The sequence below is a fragment of the Lampris incognitus genome, chromosome 2, assembly GCF_029633865.1.
Source record: "Lampris incognitus isolate fLamInc1 chromosome 2, fLamInc1.hap2, whole genome shotgun sequence".
Taxonomy (NCBI): Eukaryota; Metazoa; Chordata; class Actinopteri; order Lampriformes; family Lampridae; genus Lampris; species Lampris incognitus.
In genome coordinates this window covers 128,625,578-128,645,449 of record NC_079212.1, presented here as the reverse complement: position 1 = coordinate 128,645,449, position 19,872 = coordinate 128,625,578, and the positions used below count along the sequence as shown (strand labels likewise).

At 45.3% G+C, this 19,872-nt stretch overlaps 1 protein-coding gene and 20 non-coding genes across 23 annotated transcripts in view; 20 read left to right on the top strand and 1 right to left on the bottom strand.

Moving 5' to 3' along the window:
- eogt (EGF domain-specific O-linked N-acetylglucosamine (GlcNAc) transferase) overlaps positions 1-19,872 on the bottom strand; it is a 202,130-nt gene that overhangs the window by 103,460 nt on the left and 78,798 nt on the right. The gene's annotated exons all lie outside the window — the stretch shown is intronic.
- trnae-uuc (transfer RNA glutamic acid (anticodon UUC)) lies at positions 262-333 on the top strand. Its single transcript has one exon. It is a non-coding gene; the product is annotated as a tRNA-Glu (tRNA).
- trnae-uuc (transfer RNA glutamic acid (anticodon UUC)) lies at positions 1,967-2,038 on the top strand. Its single transcript has one exon. It is a non-coding gene; the product is annotated as a tRNA-Glu (tRNA).
- trnae-uuc (transfer RNA glutamic acid (anticodon UUC)) lies at positions 2,457-2,528 on the top strand. The gene has a single exon. It is a non-coding gene; the product is annotated as a tRNA-Glu (tRNA).
- trnae-cuc (transfer RNA glutamic acid (anticodon CUC)) lies at positions 3,425-3,496 on the top strand. The gene has a single exon. It is a non-coding gene; the product is annotated as a tRNA-Glu (tRNA).
- trnae-uuc (transfer RNA glutamic acid (anticodon UUC)) lies at positions 4,836-4,907 on the top strand. The gene has a single exon. It is a non-coding gene; the product is annotated as a tRNA-Glu (tRNA).
- trnae-uuc (transfer RNA glutamic acid (anticodon UUC)) lies at positions 5,328-5,399 on the top strand. The gene has a single exon. It is a non-coding gene; the product is annotated as a tRNA-Glu (tRNA).
- trnae-uuc (transfer RNA glutamic acid (anticodon UUC)) lies at positions 5,818-5,889 on the top strand. Its single transcript has one exon. It is a non-coding gene; the product is annotated as a tRNA-Glu (tRNA).
- Positions 7,022-7,093, top strand: trnae-cuc (transfer RNA glutamic acid (anticodon CUC)). Its single transcript has one exon. It is a non-coding gene; the product is annotated as a tRNA-Glu (tRNA).
- Positions 8,433-8,504, top strand: trnae-uuc (transfer RNA glutamic acid (anticodon UUC)). The gene has a single exon. It is a non-coding gene; the product is annotated as a tRNA-Glu (tRNA).
- Positions 8,925-8,996, top strand: trnae-uuc (transfer RNA glutamic acid (anticodon UUC)). The gene has a single exon. It is a non-coding gene; the product is annotated as a tRNA-Glu (tRNA).
- Positions 9,415-9,486, top strand: trnae-uuc (transfer RNA glutamic acid (anticodon UUC)). Its single transcript has one exon. It is a non-coding gene; the product is annotated as a tRNA-Glu (tRNA).
- On the top strand, positions 10,619-10,690 carry trnae-cuc (transfer RNA glutamic acid (anticodon CUC)). The gene has a single exon. It is a non-coding gene; the product is annotated as a tRNA-Glu (tRNA).
- trnae-uuc (transfer RNA glutamic acid (anticodon UUC)) lies at positions 12,073-12,144 on the top strand. Its single transcript has one exon. It is a non-coding gene; the product is annotated as a tRNA-Glu (tRNA).
- trnae-uuc (transfer RNA glutamic acid (anticodon UUC)) lies at positions 13,777-13,848 on the top strand. Its single transcript has one exon. It is a non-coding gene; the product is annotated as a tRNA-Glu (tRNA).
- trnae-uuc (transfer RNA glutamic acid (anticodon UUC)) lies at positions 14,267-14,338 on the top strand. The gene has a single exon. It is a non-coding gene; the product is annotated as a tRNA-Glu (tRNA).
- On the top strand, positions 15,724-15,795 carry trnae-uuc (transfer RNA glutamic acid (anticodon UUC)). Its single transcript has one exon. It is a non-coding gene; the product is annotated as a tRNA-Glu (tRNA).
- Positions 16,214-16,285, top strand: trnae-uuc (transfer RNA glutamic acid (anticodon UUC)). The gene has a single exon. It is a non-coding gene; the product is annotated as a tRNA-Glu (tRNA).
- On the top strand, positions 17,919-17,990 carry trnae-uuc (transfer RNA glutamic acid (anticodon UUC)). Its single transcript has one exon. It is a non-coding gene; the product is annotated as a tRNA-Glu (tRNA).
- Positions 18,409-18,480, top strand: trnae-uuc (transfer RNA glutamic acid (anticodon UUC)). Its single transcript has one exon. It is a non-coding gene; the product is annotated as a tRNA-Glu (tRNA).
- On the top strand, positions 19,377-19,448 carry trnae-cuc (transfer RNA glutamic acid (anticodon CUC)). The gene has a single exon. It is a non-coding gene; the product is annotated as a tRNA-Glu (tRNA).

Genomic DNA, 19,872 nt, shown 5'->3' with positions numbered 1-19,872 from the left:
GTACACTACTATCCAGCTCCCAGATGGTCTGGTGGTTTGGATTCGGCGCTCTCACCGCCGCGGCCCGGGTTTGATTCCCGGACAGGGAATGTACACTTATGGTTCAAAATCAATGATCATTTGTATATAATAGTGGGGCTCTGCTGCTACAAGGATCAACAAAGTTTATTAGATGAAAGAACTACTTTGTTATACACTCTTGGCCTGCTCTGTACAGACTAGTGGATTCATGTTGAGAGGTCTGGTACACTACTAACCAGCTCCCTGATGGTCTAGTGGCTAGGATTCGGCGCTTTCACCGCCGCGGCCCGGGTTCGATTCCCGGTCAGGGAACGTGCATTTTTGGTTCAACATTGGTGATCATTTGTATAGAATACTGGCATGCTCTGCTGCTACCAGGATCAACAAAGTTTATCAGGTGAACGAATTGCTTTGTTATACACTCTTGGCATGCTCTGTACAGACCACTGGATTCATGTTGAGAGGTCTGGTACACTACTAACCAGCTCCCAGATGGTCTAGTGGTTAGGATTCGGCGCTCTCACCACCGCGGCCCGGGTTTGATTCCACGACAGGGAATGTACACTTATGGTTCAACATTAATGATCATTTGTATATAATAGTGGGATTCTCTGCTGCTACCAGGATCAACAAAGTTTATTAGGTGAAAGAACTACTTTGTTATACACTCTTGGCCTGCTTTGTACAGACCACTGGATTCATGTTGAGAGGTCTGGTACACCACTAACTAGCTCCCTGATGGTCTAGTGGTCAGGATTTGACGCTTTCACCGCTGCGGCCCGCGTTCGATTCCTAGTCGGGGAATGTGCATTTATGGGTCAAAATTAATAATCATTTGTACATAATACTGTGATGCTCTGCTGCTACCGACATCAATGAGTCCATTAGGTGAAAGAACTACTTTGTTATACTCTCTGGGTTGACTCTGTACAGACCCATTGATTCATATTGAGAGGTCTGGTATACAACTGACCAAATCCCTAGTGGTTAGGATTCGGCGCTCTCACCACTACGAACCCGGGTTCGATTCCCGGTCAGGGAATGTGCATTTGTGGTTCAAAATTAATGATCATTTGTATAGAATACTGGCATGCTCTGCTGCTACAAGGATCAACAAAGTTTATTAGGTGAAAGAAGTACTTTGTTATACACTCTTGGCCTGCTCTGTACAGACCACTGAATTTATGTTGAGAGGTCTGGTACGCTACTAACCAGCTCCCTGATGGTCTAGTGGTTAGGATTCAGCGCTCTCACCGCCGTGGCCAGGATTCGATTCCCGGTCAGGGACTGTGCATTTATGGTTCAAAATTAATGATCATTTGTACATAATACTGTGGTTCTCTGCTGCTACCAACATCAATGAGTCTATCAGGTGAATGAACTACTTTGTTATACTCTCTTGGTTGACTCTCTACAGACCCATTGATTCATATTGAGAGGTCTGGTATACATACTACTGACCAAGTCCCTAGTGGTTAGGATTAGGCGCTCTCACCGCCGCGGCCCGGGTTTGATTCCCACTCAGGGAATTTGCATTTATGGTTCAAAATTAATGATCATTTATAGAATACTGGCATGCACTGCTGCTACCAGGATCAACAAAGTTCATTAGGTGAAAGAACTACTTTGTTATATGCTCTTGGCCTGCTCTGTACAGACCCATGGATTCATCTTATGAGGTCTGGTACACTACTAACCAACTCCCTAGCGGTCTAGCGGTTAGGATTCGGCGCTCTCACCTCCGCGGCCCGGGTTTGATTCCGGGACAGGGAATGTACACTTTTGGTTCAACATTAATGATCATTTGTATATAATAGTGGGGCTCTGCTGCTACAAGGATCAACAAAGTTTATTAGGTGAAAGAACTACTTTGTTATACACTCTTGGCCTGCTCTGTACAGACCACTGGATTCATGTTGAGAGGTCTGGTACACTACTAACCACCTCCCTGATGGTCCAGTGGCTAGGATTCGGCGCTTTCACTGCCGCGGCCCGGGTTCGATTCCCGCTCAGGGAATGTGCATTTGTGGTTCAACATTAGTGATCATTTGTATAGAATACTGGCATGCTCTGCTGCTACCAGGATCAACAAAGTTTATTAGGTGAACGAATTGCTTTGTTATACACTCTTGGCATGCTCTGTACAGTACACTGGATTCATGTTGAGAGGTCTGGTACACTACTAACCAGCTCCCAGATGGTCTAGTGGTTTGGATTCGGCGCTCTCACCGCCGCGGCCCGGGTTTGATTCCCAGACAAGGAATGTACACTTATGGTTCAACATTGATGATCATTTGTATATAATAGTGGGACTCTGCTGCTACAAGGATCAACAAAGTTTATTAGGTGAAAGAACTACTTTGTTATACACTCTTGGCCTGCTCTGTACAGACTAGTGGATTCATGTTGAGAGGTCTGGTACACTACTAACCAGCTCCCTGATGGTCTAGTGGCTAGGATTCGGCGCTTTCACCGCCGCGGCCCGGGTTCGATTCCCGGTCAGGGAATGTGCATTTGTGGTTCAACATTAGTGATCATTTGTATAGAATATTGGCATGCTCTGCTGCTACCAAGATCAACAAAGTTTATTAGGTGAACGAATTGCTTTGTTATACACTCTTGGCATGCTCTGTACAGACCACTGGATTCATGTTGAGAGGTCTGGTACGCTACTAACCAGCTCCCAGATGGTCTAGTGGTTAGGATTCGGCGCTCTCACCGCCGCGGCCCGGGTTTGATTCCCAGACAGGGAATGTACACTTATGGTTCAAAATTAATGATCATTTCTATATAATAGTGGGATGCTCTGCTGCTACCAGGATCAACAAAGTTTATTAGGTGAAAGAACTACTTTGTTATACTCTCTTGGTTGACCCTGTACAGACCCATTGATTCATATTGAGAGGTCTGGTATACTACTGACCAAATCCCTAGTGGTTATGATTCGGCACTCTCACCGTCGCGGCCCGGGATCGATTCCCAGTCAGGGAATGTGCATTTGTGGTTCAAAATTAATGATCATTTGTATATAATAGTGGGATGCTCTGCTGCTACCAAGATCAATGAGTCTATTAGGTGAAAGAACTACTTTGTTATACTCTCTTGGTTGACTCTGTACAGACCCATTGATTGATATTGAGAGGTCTAGTATACGACTGATCTAAATCCCTAGTGGTTAGGATTCGGCGCTCTCACCGCTGCGGCCCGGGTTCGATTCCCAGTCAGGGAATATGCATTTGTGGTTCAAAATTAATGATCATTTGTATAGAATACTGGCATGCTCTACTGCTACCAGGATCAACAAAGTTTATTAGGTGAACGAACTGCTTTGTTATACACTCTTGGCATGCTCTGTACAGATCACTGGATTCATGTTGAGAGGTCTGGTACACTGCTAACCAGCTCCCTGATGGTCTAGTGGTTAGGATTCGGCGCTCTCACCGCCGCGGCCCGGGTTCGATTCCCGGTCAGGGAATGTACACTTATGGTTCAACATTAATGATCATTTCTATATAATAGTGGGATGCTCTGCTGCTACCAGGATCAACAAAGTTTATTAGGTGAAAGAACTACTTTGTTATACACTCTGGCCTGCTCTGTACAGACCACTGGATTCATGTTGAGAGGTCTGGTACACCGCTAACTAGCTCCCCGATGATCTAGTGGTTAGGATTCGGTGCCGCGGCCCGGGTTCGATTCCCGGTCAGGGAATGTGCATTTATAGTTCAAAATTAATGATCATTTCTATATAATAGTGGGATGCTCTGCTGCTACCAGGATCAACAAAGTTTATTAGGTGAAAGAACTACTTTGTTATACACTCTTGGCCTGCTCTGTACAGACCACTGGATTTATGTTGAGAGGTCTGGTACGCTACTAACCAGCTCCCTGATGGTCTAGTGGTTAGAATTTGGCGCTCTCACCGCTGCGGCCCGCGTTCGATTCCTAGTCGGGGAATGTGCATTTATGGTTCAAAATTAATGATCATTTGTACATAATACTGTGATTCTCTGCTGCTACCGACATCAATGAGTCTATTAGGTGAAAGAACTACTTTGTTATACGCTCTGGGTTGACTCTGTACAGACCCATTGATTCATATTGAGAGGTCTGGTATATTCCTGACCAAATCCCTAGTGGTTAGGATTCGGCGCTCTCACCGCCGCGGCCCGGGTTCGATTCCCAGTCAGGGAATGTGCATTTTTGGTTCAAAATTAATGATCATTTGTATAGAATACTGGCATGCTCTGCTGCTACAAGGATCAACAAAGTTTATTAGGTGAAAGAACTACTTTGTTATACACTCTTGGCCTGCTCTGTACAGACAACTGGATTTATGTTGAGAGGTCTGGTACGCTACTAACCAGATCCCTGATGGTCTAGTGGTTAGGATTCAGCGCTCTCACCGCCGTGGCCTGGATTCGATTCCCGGTCAGGGACTGTGCATTTATGGGTCAAAATTAATGATCATTTGTACATAATACTGTGATTTTCTGCTGCTACCAACATCAATGAGTCTATCAGATGAATGAACTACTTTGTTATAATCTCTTGGTTGACTCTCTACAGACCACTGGATTCATGTTGAGAGGTCTGGTACACTACTAACCAGCTCCCAGATGGTCTGGTGGTTTGGATTCGGCGCTCTCTTATGGTTCAAAATTAATGATCATTTGTATATAATAGTGGGGCTCTGCTGCTACAAGGATCAACAAAGTTTATTAGGTGAAAGAACTACTTTGTTATACACTCTTGGCCTGCTCTGTACAGACTAGTGGATTCATGTTGAGAGGTCTGGTACACTACTAACCAGCTCCCTGATGGTCTAGTGTCTAGGATTCGGCGCTTTCACCGCCGCGGCCCGGGTTCGATTCCCGGTCAGGGAATGTGCATTTGTGGTTCAACATTAGTGATCATTTGTATAGAATACTGGCATGCTCTGCTGCTACCAGGATCAACAAAGTTTATTAGGTGAACGAATTGCTTTGTTATACACTCTTAGCATGCTCTGTACAGACCCATGGATTCATCTTATGAGGTCTGGTACACTACTAACCAACTCCCTAGCGGTCTAGCGGTTAGGATTCGGCGCTCTCACCTCCGCGGCCCGGGTTTGATTCCGGGACAGGGAATGTACACTTTTGGTTCAACATTAATGATCATTTGTATATAATAGTGGGATTCTCTGCTGCTACCAGGATCAACAAAGTTTATTAGGTGAAAGAACTACTTTGTTATACACTCTTGGCCTGCTCTGTACAGACCACTGGATTCATGTTGAGAGGTCTGGTACACTACTAACCACCTCCCTGATGGTCCAGTGGCTAGGATTCGGCGCTTTCACCGCCGCGGCCCGGGTTCGATTCCCGCTCAGGGAATGTGCATTTGTGGTTCAACATTAGTGATCATTTGTATAGAATACTGGCATGCTCTGCTGCTACCAGGATCAACAAAGTTTATTAGGTGAATGAATTGCTTTGTTATACACTCTTGGCATGCTCTGTACAGACCACTGGATTCATGTTGAGAGGTCTGGTACACTACTAACCACCTCCCAGATGGTCTAGTGGTTTGGATTCGGCGCTCTCACCGCCGCGGCCCGGGTTTGATTCCCGGACAAGAAATGTACACTTATGGTTCAACATTGATGATCATTTGTATATAATAGTGGGGCTCTGCTGCTACAAGGATCAACAAAGTTTATTAGGTGAAAGAACTACTTTGTTATACACTCTTGGCCTGCTCTGTACAGACTAGTGGATTCATGTTGAGAGGTCTGGTACACTACTAACCAGCTCCCTGATGGTCTAGTGGCTAGGATTCGGCGCTTTCACCGCCGCGGCCCGGGTTCGATTCCCGGTCAGGGAATGTGCATTTGTGGTTCAACATTAGTGATCATTTGTATAGAATACTGGCATGCTCTGCTGCTACCAGGATAAACAAAGTTTATTAGGTGAACGAATTGCTTTGTTATACACTCTTGGCATGCTCTGTACAGACCACTGGATTCATGTTGAGAGGTCTGGTACGCTACTAACCAGCTCCCAGATGGTCTAGTGGTTAGGATTCGGCGCTCTCTCCGCCGCGGCCCGGGTTTGATTCCCAGACAGGGAATGTACACTTATGGTTCAACATTAATGATCATTTGTATATAATAGTGGGATTCTCTGCTGCTACCAGGATCAACAAAGTTTATTAGGTGAAAGAATTACTTTGTTATACACTCTGGCCTGCTCTGTACAGACCACTGGATTCATGTTGAGAGGTCTGGTACACTACTAAGCAGCTCCCTGATGATCTAGTGGTTAGGATTCGGCGCCGCGGCCCGGGTTCGATTCCCGGTCAGGGAATGTGCATTTATAGTTCAAAATGAATGATCATTTCTATATAATAGTGGGATGCTCTGCTGCTACCAGGATCAACAAAGTTTATTAGGTGAAAGAACTACTTTGTTATACTCTCTTGGTTGACCCTGTACAGACCCATTGATTCATATTGAGAGGTCTGGTATACTACTGACCAAATCCCTAGTGGTTATGATTCGGCACTCTCACCGTCGCGGCCCGGGATCGATTCCCAGTCAGGGAATGTGCATTTGTGGTTCAAAATTAATGATCATTTGTATATAATAGTGGGATGCTCTGCTGCTACCAAGATCAATGAGTCTATTAGGTGAAAGAACTACTTTGTTATACTCTCTTGGTTGACTCTGTACAGACCCATTGATTGATATTGAGAGGTCTAGTATACGACTGATTTAAATCCCTAGTGGTTAGGATTCGGCGCTCTCACCGCCGCGGCCCGGGTTCGATTCCCAGTCAGGGAATATGCATTTGTTGTTCAAAATTAATGATCATTTGTATAGAATACTGGCATGCTCTACTGCTACCAGGATCAACAAAGTTTATTAGGTGAACGAACTGCTTTGTTATACACTCTTGGCATGCTCTGTACAGATCACTGGATTCATGTTGAGAGGTCTGGTACACTGCTAACCAGCTCCCTGATGGTCTAGTGGTTAGGATTCGGCGCTCTCACCGCCGCGGCCCGGGTTCGATTCCCGGTCAGGGAATGTACACTTATGGTTCAACATTAATGATCATTTCTATATAATAGTGGGATGCTCTGCTGCTACCAGGATCAACAAAGTTTATTAGGTGAAAGAACTACTTTGTTATACACTCTGGCCTGCTCTGTACAGACCACTGGATTCATGTTGAGAGGTCTGGTACACCGCTAACTAGCTCCCCGATGATCTAGTGGTTAGGATTCGGTGCCGCGGCCCGGGTTCGATTCCCGGTCAGGGAATGTGCATTTATAGTTCAAAATTAATGATCATTTCTATATAATAGTGGGATGCTCTGCTGCTACCAGGATCAACAAAGTTTATTAGGTGAAAGAACTACTTTGTTATACACTCTTGGCCTGCTCTGTACAGACCACTGGATTTATGTTGAGAGGTCTGGTACGCTACTAACCAGCTCCCTGATGGTCTAGTGGTTAGAATTTGGCGCTCTCACCGCTGCGGCCCGCGTTCGATTCCTAGTCGGGGAATGTGCATTTATGGTTCAAAATTAATGATCATTTGTACATAATACTGTGATTCTCTGCTGCTACCGACATCAATGAGTCTATTAGGTGAAAGAACTACTTTGTTATACGCTCTGGGTTGACTCTGTACAGACCCATTGATTCATATTGAGAGGTCTGGTATATTCCTGACCAAATCCCTAGTGGTTAGGATTCGGCGCTCTCACCGCCGCGGCCCGGGTTCGATTCCCAGTCAGGGAATGTGCATTTTTGGTTCAAAATTAATGATCATTTGTATAGAATACTGGCATGCTCTGCTGCTACAAGGATCAACAAAGTTTATTAGGTGAAAGAACTACTTTGTTATACACTCTTGGCCTGCTCTGTACAGACAACTGGATTTATGTTGAGAGGTCTGGTACGCTACTAACCAGATCCCTGATGGTCTAGTGGTTAGGATTCAGCGCTCTCACCGCCGTGGCCTGGATTCGATTCCCGGTCAGGGACTGTGCATTTATGGGTCAAAATTAATGATCATTTGTACATAATACTGTGATTTTCTGCTGCTACCAACATCAATGAGTCTATCAGATGAATGAACTACTTTGTTATAATCTCTTGGTTGACTCTCTACAGACCACTGGATTCATGTTGAGAGGTCTGGTACACTACTAACCAGCTCCCAGATGGTCTGGTGGTTTGGATTCGGCGCTCTCTTATGGTTCAAAATTAATGATCATTTGTATATAATAGTGGGGCTCTGCTGCTACAAGGATCAACAAAGTTTATTAGGTGAAAGAACTACTTTGTTATACACTCTTGGCCTGCTCTGTACAGACTAGTGGATTCATGTTGAGAGGTCTGGTACACTACTAACCAGCTCCCTGATGGTCTAGTGGCTAGGATTCGGCGCTTTCACCGCCGCGGCCCGGGTTCGATTCCCGGTCAGGGAATGTGCATTTGTGGTTCAACATTAGTGATCATTTGTATAGAATACTGGCATGCTCTGCTGCTACCAGGATCAACAAAGTTTATTAGGTGAACGAATTGCTTTGTTATACACTCTTAGCATGCTCTGTACAGACCCATGGATTCATCTTATGAGGTCTGGTACACTACTAACCAACTCCCTAGCGGTCTAGCGGTTAGGATTCGGCGCTCTCACCTCCGCGGCCCGGGTTTGATTCCGGGACAGGGAATGTACACTTTTGGTTCAACATTAATGATCATTTGTATATAATAGTGGGATTCTCTGCTGCTACCAGGATCAACAAAGTTTATTAGGTGAAAGAACTACTTTGTTATACACTCTTGGCCTGCTCTGTACAGACCACTGGATTCATGTTGAGAGGTCTGGTACACTACTAACCACCTCCCTGATGGTCCAGTGGCTAGGATTCGGCGCTTTCACCGCCGCGGCCCGGGTTCGATTCCCGCTCAGGGAATGTGCATTTTTGGTTCAACATTAGTGATCATTTGTATAGAATACTGGCATGCTCTGCTGCTACCAGGATCAACAAAGTTTATTAGGTGAACGAATTGCTTTGTTATACACTCTTGGCATGCTCTGTACAGACCACTGGATTCATGTTGAGAGGTCTGGTACACTACTAACCAGCTCCCAGATGGTCTAGTGGTTTGGATTCGGCGCTCTCACCGCCGCGGCCCGGGTTTGATTCCCGGACAAGGAATGTACACTTATGGTTCAACATTGATGATCATTTGTATATAATAGTGGGGCTCTGCTGCTACAAGGATCAACAAAGTTTATTAGGTGAAAGAACTACTTTGTTATACACTCTTGGCCTGCTCTGTACAGACTAGTGGATTCATGTTGAGAGGTCTGGTACACTACTAACCAGCTCCCTGATGGTCTAGTGGCTAGGATTCGGCGCTTTCACCGCCGCGGCCCGGGTTCGATTCCCGGTCAGGGAATGTGCATTTGTGGTTCAACATTAGTGATCATTTGTATAGAATACTGGCATGCTCTGCTGCTACCAGGATAAACAAAGTTTATTAGGTGAACGAATTGCTTTGTTATACACTCTTGGCATGCTCTGTACAGACCACTGGATTCATGTTGAGAGGTCTGGTACGCTACTAACCAGCTCCCAGATGGTCTAGTGGTTAGGATTCGGCGCTCTCTCCGCCGCGGCCCGGGTTTGATTCCCAGACAGGGAATGTACACTTATGGTTCAACATTAATGATCATTTGTATATAATAGTGGGATTCTCTGCTGCTACCAGGATCAACAAAGTTTATTAGGTGAAAGAATTACTTTGTTATACACTCTGGCCTGCTCTGTACAGACCACTGGATTCATGTTGAGAGGTCTGGTACACTACTAACCAGCTCCCTGATGATCTAGTGGTTAGGATTCGGCGCCGCGGCCCGGGTTCGATTCCCGGTCAGGGAATGTGCATTTATAGTTCAAAATTAATGATCATTTCTATATAATAGTGGGATGCTCTGCTGCTACCAGGATCAACAAAGTTTATTAGGTGAAAGAACTACTTTGTTATACTCTCTTGGTTGACCCTGTACAGACCCATTGATTCATATTGAGAGGTCTGGTATACTACTGACCAAATCCCTAGTGGTTATGATTCGGCACTCTCACCGTCGCGGCCCGGGATCGATTCCCAGTCAGGGAATGTGCATTTGTGGTTCAAAATTAATGATCATTTGTATATAATAGTGGGATGCTCTGCTGCTACCAAGATCAATGAGTCTATTAGGTGAAAGAACTACTTTGTTATACTCTCTTGGTTGACTCTGTACAGACCCATTGATTGATATTGAGAGGTCTAGTATACGACTGATCTAAATCCCTAGTGGTTAGGATTCGGCGCTCTCACCGCCGCGGCCCGGGTTCGATTCCCAGTCAGGGAATATGCATTTGTGGTTCAAAATTAATGATCATTTGTATAGAATACTGGCATGCTCTACTGCTACCAGGATCAACAAAGTTTATTAGGTGAACGAACTGCTTTGTTATACACTCTTGGCATGCTCTGTACAGATCACTGGATTCATGTTGAGAGGTCTGGTACACTGCTAACCAGCTCCCTGATGGTCTAGTGGTTAGGATTCGGCGCTCTCACCGCCGCGGCCCGGGTTCGATTCCCGGTCAGGGAATGTACACTTATGGTTCAACATTAATGATCATTTCTATATAATAGTGGGATGCTCTGCTGCTACCAGGATCAACAAAGTTTATTAGGTGAAAGAACTACTTTGTTATACACTCTGGCCTGCTCTGTACAGACCACTGGATTCATGTTGAGAGGTCTGGTACACCGCTAACTAGCTCCCCGATGATCTAGTGGTTAGGATTCGGTGCCGCGGCCCGGGTTCGATTCCCGGTCAGGGAATGTGCATTTATAGTTCAAAATTAATGATCATTTCTATATAATAGTGGGATGCTCTGCTGCTACCAGGATCAACAAAGTTTATTAGGTGAAAGAACTACTTTGTTATACACTCTTGGCCTGCTCTGTACAGACCACTGGATTTATGTTGAGAGGTCTGGTACGCTACTAACCAGCTCCCTGATGGTCTAGTGGTTAGGATTTGGCGCTCTCACCGCTGCGGCCCGCGTTCGATTCCTAGTCGGGGAATGTGCATTTATGGTTCAAAATTAATGATCATTTGTACATAATACTGTGCTTCTCTGCTGCTACCGACATCAATGAGTCTATTAGGTGAAAGAACTACTTTGTTATACGCTCTGGGTTGACTCTGTACAGACCCATTGATTCATATTGAGAGGTCTGGTATATTCCTGACCACATCCCTAGTGGTTAGGATTCGGCGCTCTCACCGCCGCGGCCCGGGTTCGATTCCCAGTCAGGGAATGTGCATTTTTGGTTCAAAATTAATGATCATTTGTATAGAATACTGGCATGCTCTGCTGCTACAAGGATCAACAAAGTTTATTAGGTGAAAGAACTACTTTGTTATACACTCTTGGCCTGCTCTGTACAGACAACTGGATTTATGTTGAGAGGTCTGGTACGCTACTAACCAGCTCCCTGATGGTCTAGTGGTTAGGATTCAGCGCTCTCACCGCCGTGGCCTGGATTCGATTCCCGGTCAGGGACTGTGCATTTATGGGTCAAAATTAATGATCATTTGTACATAATACTGTGATTTTCTGCTGCTACCAACATCAATGAGTCTATCAGATGAATGAACTACTTTGTTATAATCTCTTGGTTGACTCTCTACAGACCACTGGATTCATGTTGAGAGGTCTGGTACACTACTAACCAGCTCCCAGATGGTCTGGTGGTTTGGATTCGGCGCTCTCACCGCCGCGGCCCGGGTTTGATTCCAGGACAGGGAATGTACACTTATGGTTCAAAATTAATGATCATTTGTATATAATAGTGGGGCTCTGCTGCTACAAGGATCAACAAAGTTTATTAGGTGAAAGAACTACTTTGTTATACACTCTTGGCCTGCTCTGTACAGACTAGTGGATTCATGTTGAGAGGTCTGGTACACTACTAACCAGCTCCCTGATGGTCTAGTGGCTAGGATTCGGCGCTTTCACCGCCGCGGCCCGGGTTTGATTCCCGGTCAGGGAATGTGCATTTGTGGTTCAACATTAGTGATCATTTGTATAGAATACTGGCATGCTCTGCTGCTACCAGGATCAACAAAGTTTATTAGGTGAACGAATTGCTTTGTTATACACTCTTAGCATGCTCTGTACAGACCACTGGATTCATGTTGAGAGGTCTGGTACACTACTAACCAGCTCCCAGATGGTCTAGTGGTTAGGATTCGGCGCTCTCACCGCCGCGGCCCGGGTTTGATTCCACGACAGGGAATGTACACTTATGGTTCAACATTAATGATAATTTGTATATAATAGTGGGATTCTCTGCTGCTACCAGGATCAACAAAGTTTATTAGGTGAAAGAACTACTTTGTTATACACTCTGGCCTGCTCTGTACAGACCACTGGATTCATGTTGAGAGGTCTGGTACACTACTAACTAGCTCCCTGATGGTCTAGTGGTTAGGATTTGGCGCTCTCACCGCTGCGGCCCGCGTTCGATTCCTAGTCGGGGAATGTGCATTTATGGTTCAAAATTAATGATCATTTGTACATAATACTGTGATGCAATGCTGCTACCGACATCAATGAGTCTATTAGGTGAAAGAACTACTTTGTTATACTCTCTGGGTTGACTCTGTACAGACCCATTGATTCATATTGAGAGGTCTGGTATACAACTGACCAAATCCCTAGTGGTTAGGATTCGGCGCTCTCACCACTACGAACCCGGGTTCGATTCCCGGTCAGGGAATGTGCATTTGTGGTTCAAAATTAATGATCATTTGTATAGAATACTGGCATGCTCTGCTGCTACAAGGATCAACAAAGTTTATTAGGTGAAAGAACTACTTTGTTATACACTCTTGGCCTGCTCTGTACAGACCACTGGATTTATGTTGAGAAGTCTGGTACGCTACTAACCAGCTCCCTGATGGTCTAGTGGTTAGGATTCAGCGCTCTCACCGCCGTGGCCAGGACTCGATTCCCGATTAGGGACTGTGCATTTATGGTTCAAAATTAATGATCATTTGTACATAATACTGTGATTCTCTGCTGCTACCAACATCAATGAGTCTATTAGGTGAATGAACTACTTTGTTATACTCTCTTGGTTGACTCTCTACAGACCCATTGATTCATATTGAGAGGTCTGGTATACATACTACTGACCAAGTCCCTAGTGGTTAGGATTCGGCGCTCTCACCGCCGCGGCCCGGGTTTGATTCCCACTCAGGGAATTTGCATTTATGGTTCAAAATTAATGATCATTTATAGAATACTGGCATGCACTGCTGCTACCAGGATCAACAAAGTTCATTAGGTGAAAGAACTACTTTGTTATATGCTCTTGGCCTGCTCTGTACAGACCCATGGATTCATCTTATGAGGTCTGGTACACTACTAACCAACTCCCTAGCGGTCTAGCGGTTAGGATTCGGCGCTCTCACCTCCGCGGCCCGGGTTTGATTCCGGGACAGGGAATGTACACTTTTGGTTCAACATTAATGATCATTTGTATATAATAGTGGGGCTCTGCTGCTACAAGGATCAACAAAGTTTATTAGGTGAAAGAACTACTTTGTTATACACTCTTGGCCTGCTCTGTACAGACCACTGGATTCATGTTGAGAGGTCTGGTACACTACTAACCACCTCCCTGATGGTCCTGTGGCTAGGATTCGGCGCTTTCACCGCCGCGGCCCGGGTTCGATTCCCGCTCAGGGAATGTGCATTTGTGGTTCAACATTAGTGATCATTTGTATAGAATACTGGAATGCTCTGCTGCTACCAGGATCAACAAAGTTTATTAGGTGAACGAATTGCTTTGTTATACACTCTTGGCATGCTCTGTACAGACCACTGGATTCATGTTGAGAGGTCTGGTACACTACTAACCAGCTCCCAGATGGTCTAGTGGTTTGGATTCGGCGCTCTCACCGCCGCGGCCCGGGTTTGATTCCCGGACAAGGAATGTACACTTATGGTTCAACATTGATGATCATTTGTATATAATAGTGGGGCTCTGCTGCTACAAGGATCAACAAAGTTTATTAGGTGAAAGAACTACTTTGTTATACACTCTTGGCCTGCTCTGTACAGACTAGTGGATTCATGTTGAGAGGTCTGGTACACTACTAACCAGCTCCCTGATGGTCTAGTGGCTAGGATTCGGCGCTTTCACCGCCGCGGCCCGGGTTCGATTCCCGGTCAGGGAATGTGCATTTGTGGTTCAACATTAGTGATAATTTGTATAGAATACTGGCATGCTCTGCTGCTACCAGGATCAACAAAGTTTATTAGGTGAACGAATTGCTTTGTTATACACTCTTGGCATGCTCCGTACAGACCACTGGATTCATGTTGAGAGGTCTGGTACACTACTAACCAGCTCCCAGATGGTCTAGTGGTTAGGATTCGGTGCTCTCACCGCCGCGGCCCGGGTTTGATTCCCAGACAGGGAATGTACACTTATGGTTCAACATTAATGATCATTTGTATATAATAGTGGGATTCTCTGCTGCTACCAGGATCAACAAAGTTTATTAGGTGAAAGAACTAATTTGTTATACACTCTGGCCTGCTCTGTACAGACCACTGGATTCATGTTGAGAGGTCTGGTACACTACTAACCAGCTCCCTGATGATCTAGTGGTTAGGATTCGGCGCCGCGGCCCGGGTTCGATTCCCGGTCAGGGAATGTGCATTTATAGTTCAAAATTAATGATCATTTCTATATAATAGTGGGATGCTCTGCTGCTACCAGGATCAACAAAGTTTATTAGGTGAAAGAACTACTTTGTTATACACTCTTGGCCTGCTCTGTACAGACCACTGGATTTATGTTGAGAGGTCTGGTACGCTACTAACAAGCTCCCTGATGGTCTAGTGGTTAGGATTCAGCGCTCTCACCGCCGTGGCCAGGATTCGATTCCCGGTCAGGGACTGTGCATTTATTGTTCAAAATTAATGATCATTTGTACATAATACTGTGATTCTCTGCTGCTACCAACATCAATGAGTCTATCAGGTGAATGAACTACTTTGTTATACTCTCTTGGTTGACTCTCTACAGACCCATTGATTCATATTGAGAGGTCTGGTATACATACTACTGACCAAGTCCCTAGTGGTTAGGATTCGGCGCTCTCACCGCCGCGGCCCGGGTTTGATTCCTACTCAGGGAATTTGTATTTATGGTTCAAAATTAATGATCATTTATAGAATACTGGCATGCTCTGCTGCTACCAGGATCAACAAAGTTCATTGGGTGAAAGAACTACTTTGTTATACGCTCTTGGCCTGCTCTGTACAGACCCATGGATTCATCTTATGAGGTCTGTTACACTACTAACCAACTCCCTAGCGGTCTAGCGGTTAGGATTCGGCGCTCTCACCTCCGCGGCCCGGGTTTGATTCCGGGACAGGGAATGTACACTTTTGGTTCAACATTAATGATCATTTGTATATAATAGTGGGGCTCTGCTGCTACAAGGATCAACAAAGTTTATTAGGTGAAAGAACTACTTTGTTATACACTCTTGGCCTGCTCTGTACAGACCACTGGATTCATGTTGAGAGGTCTGGTACACTACTAACCACCTCCCTGATGGTCTAGTGGCTAGGATTCGGCGCTTTCACCGCCGCGGCCCTGGTTCGATTCCCGGTCAGGGAATGTGCATTTGTGGTTTAACATTAGTGATCATTTGTATAGAATACTGGCATGCTCTGCTGCTACCAGGATCAACAAAGTTTATTAGGTGAACGAATTGCTTTGTTATACACTCTTGGCATGCTCTGTACAGACCACTGGATTCATGTTGAGAGGTCTGGTACACTACTATACAGCTCCCAGATGGTCTGGTGGTTTGGATTCGGCGCTCTCACCGCCGCGGCCCGGGTTTGATTCCCGGACAGGGAATGTACACTTATGGTTCAAAATCAATGATCATTTGTATATAATAGTGGGGCTCTGCTGCTACAAGGATCAACAAAGTTTATTAGATGAAAGAACTACTTTGTTATACACTCTTGGCCTGCTCTGTACAGACTAGTGGATTCATGTTGAGAGGTCTGGTACACTACTAACCAGCTCCCTGATGGTCTAGTGGCTAGGATTCGGCGCTTTCACCGCCGCGGCCCGGGTTCGATTCCCGGTCAGGGAACGTGCATTTGTGGTTCAACATTGGTGATCATTTGTATAGAATACTGGCATGCTCTGCTGCTACCAGGATCAACAAAGTTTATCAGGTGAACGAATTGCTTTGTTATACACTCTTGGCATGCTCTGTACAGACCACTGGATTCATGTTGAGAGGTCTGGTACACTACTAACCAGCTCCCAGATGGTCTAGTGGTTAGGATTCGGCGCTCTCACCGCCGCGGCCCGGGTTTGATTCCACGACAGGGAATGTACACTTATGGTTCAACATTAATGATCATTTGTATATAATAGTGGGATTCTCTGCTGCTACCAGGATCAACAAAGTTTATTAGGTGAAAGAACTACTTTGTTATACACTCTTGGCCTGCTTTGTACAGACCACTGGATTCATGTTGAGAGGTCTGGTACACCACTAACTAGCTCCCTGATGGTCTAGTGGTCAGGATTTGACGCTTTCACCGCTGCGGCCCGCGTTCGATTCCTAGTCGGGGAATGTGCATTTATGGGTCAAAATTAATAATCATTTGTACATAATACTGTGATGCTCTGCTGCTACCGACATCAATGAGTCCATTAGGTGAAAGAACTACTTTGTTATACTCTCTGGGTTGACTCTGTACAGACCCATTGATTCATATTGAGAGGTCTGGTATACAACTGACCAAATCCCTAGTGGTTAGGATTCGGCGCTCTCACCACTACGAACCCGGGTTCGATTCCCGGTCAGGGAATGTGCATTTGTGGTTCAAAATTAATGATCATTTGTATAGAATACTGGCATGCTCTGCTGCTACAAGGATCAACAAAGTTTATTAGGTGAAAGAAGTACTTTGTTATACACTCTTGGCCTGCTCTGTACAGACCACTGAATTTATGTTGAGAGGTCTGGTACGCTACTAACCAGCTCCCTGATGGTCTAGTGGTTAGGATTCAGCGCTCTCACCGCCGTGGCCAGGATTCGATTCCCGGTCAGGGACTGTGCATTTATGGTTCAAAATTAATGATCATTTGTACATAATACTGTGGTTCTCTGCTGCTACCAACATCAATGAGTCTATCAGGTGAATGAACTACTTTGTTATACTCTCTTGGTTGACTCTCTACAGACCCATTGATTCATATTGAGAGGTCTGGTATACATACTACTGACCAAGTCCCTAGTGGTTAGGATTAGGCGCTCTCACCGCCGCGGCCCGGGTTTGATTCCCACTCAGGGAATTTGCATTTATGGTTCAAAATTAATGATCATTTATAGAATACTGGCATGCACTGCTGCTACCAGGATCAACAAAGTTCATTAGGTGAAAGAACTACTTTGTTATATGCTCTTGGCCTGCTCTGTACAGACCCATGGATTCATCTTATGAGGTCTGGTACACTACTAACCAACTCCCTAGCGGTCTAGCGGTTAGGATTCGGCGCTCTCACCTCCGCGGCCCGGGTTTGATTCCGGGACAGGGAATGTACACTTTTGGTTCAACATTAATGATCATTTGTATATAATAGTGGGGCTCTGCTGCTACAAGGATCAACAAAGTTTATTAGGTGAAAGAACTACTTTGTTATACACTCTTGGCCTGCTCTGTACAGACCACTGGATTCATGTTGAGAGGTCTGGTACACTACTAACCACCTCCCTGATGGTCCAGTGGCTAGGATTCGGCGCTTTCACTGCCGCGGCCCGGGTTCGATTCCCGCTCAGGGAATGTGCATTTGTGGTTCAACATTAGTGATCATTTGTATAGAATACTGGCATGCTCTGCTGCTACCAGGATCAACAAAGTTTATTAGGTGAACGAATTGCTTTGTTATACACTCTTGGCATGCTCTGTACAGTACACTGGATTCATGTTGAGAGGTCTGGTACACTACTAACCAGCTCCCAGATGGTCTAGTGGTTTGGATTCGGCGCTCTCACCGCCGCGGCCCGGGTTTGATTCCCAGACAAGGAATGTACACTTATGGTTCAACATTGATGATCATTTGTATATAATAGTGGGACTCTGCTGCTACAAGGATCAACAAAGTTTATTAGGTGAAAGAACTACTTTGTTATACACTCTTGGCCTGCTCTGTACAGACTAGTGGATTCATGTTGAGAGGTGTGGTACACTACTAACCAGCTCCCTGATGGTCTAGTGGCTAGGATTCGGCGCTTTCACCGCCGCGGCCCGGGTTCGATTCCCGGTCAGGGAATGTGCATTTGTGGTTCAACATTATTGATCATTTGTATAGAATATTGGCATGCTCTGCTGCTACCAGGATCAACAAAGTTTATTAGGTGAATGAATTGCTTTGTTATACACTCTTGGCATGCTCTGTACAGACCACTGGATTCATGTTGAGAGGTCTGGTACGCTACTAACCAGCTCCCAGATGGTCTAGTGGTTAGGATTCGGCGCTCTCACCGCCGCGGCCCGGGTTTGATTCCCAGACAGGGAATGTACACTTATGGTTCAAAATTAATGATCATTTCTATATAATAGTGGGATGCTCTGCTGCTACCAGGATCAACAAAGTTTATTAGGTGAAAGAACTACTTTGTTATACTCTCTTGGTTGACCCTGTACAGACCCATTGATTCATATTGAGAGGTCTGGTATACTACTGACCAAATCCCTAGTGGTTATGATTCGGCACTCTCACCGTCGCGGCCCGGGATCGATTCCCAGTCAGGGAATGTGCATTTGTGGTTCAAAATTAATGATCATTTGTATATAATAGTGGGATGCTCTGCTGCTACCAAGATCAATGAGTCTATTAGGTGAAAGAACTACTTTGTTATACTCTCTTGGTTGACTCTGTACAGACCCATTGATTGATATTGAGAGGTCTAGTATACGACTGATCTAAATCCCTAGTGGTTAGGATTCGGCGCTCTCACCGCCGCGGCCCGGGTTCGATTCCCAGTCAGGGAATATGCATTTGTGGTTCAAAATTAATGATCATTTGTATAGAATACTGGCATGCTCTACTGCTACCAGGATCAACAAAGTTTATTAGGTGAACGAACTGCTTTGTTATACACTCTTGGCATGCTCTGTACAGATCACTGGATTCATGTTGAGAGGTCTGGTACACTGCTAACCAGCTCCCTGATGGTCTAGTGGTTAGGATTCGGCGCTCTCACCGCCGCGGCCCGGGTTCGATTCCCGGTCAGGGAATGTACACTTATGGTCAACATTAATGATCATTTCTATATAATAGTGGGATGCTCTGCTGCTACCAGGATCAACAAAGTTTATTAGGTGAAAGAACTACTTTGTTATACACTCTGGCCTGCTCTGTACAGACCACTGGATTCATGTTGAGAGGTCTGGTACACCGCTAACTAGCTCCCCGATGATCTAGTGGTTAGGATTCGGTGCCGCGGCCCGGGTTCGATTCCCGGTCAGGGAATGTGCATTTATAGTTCAAAATTAATGATCATTTCTATATAATAGTGGGATGCTCTGCTGCTACCAGGATCAACAAAGTTTATTAGGTGAAAGAACTACTTTGTTATACACTCTTGGCCTGCTCTGTACAGACCACTGGATTTATGTTGAGAGGTCTGGTACGCTACTAACCAGCTCCCTGATGGTCTAG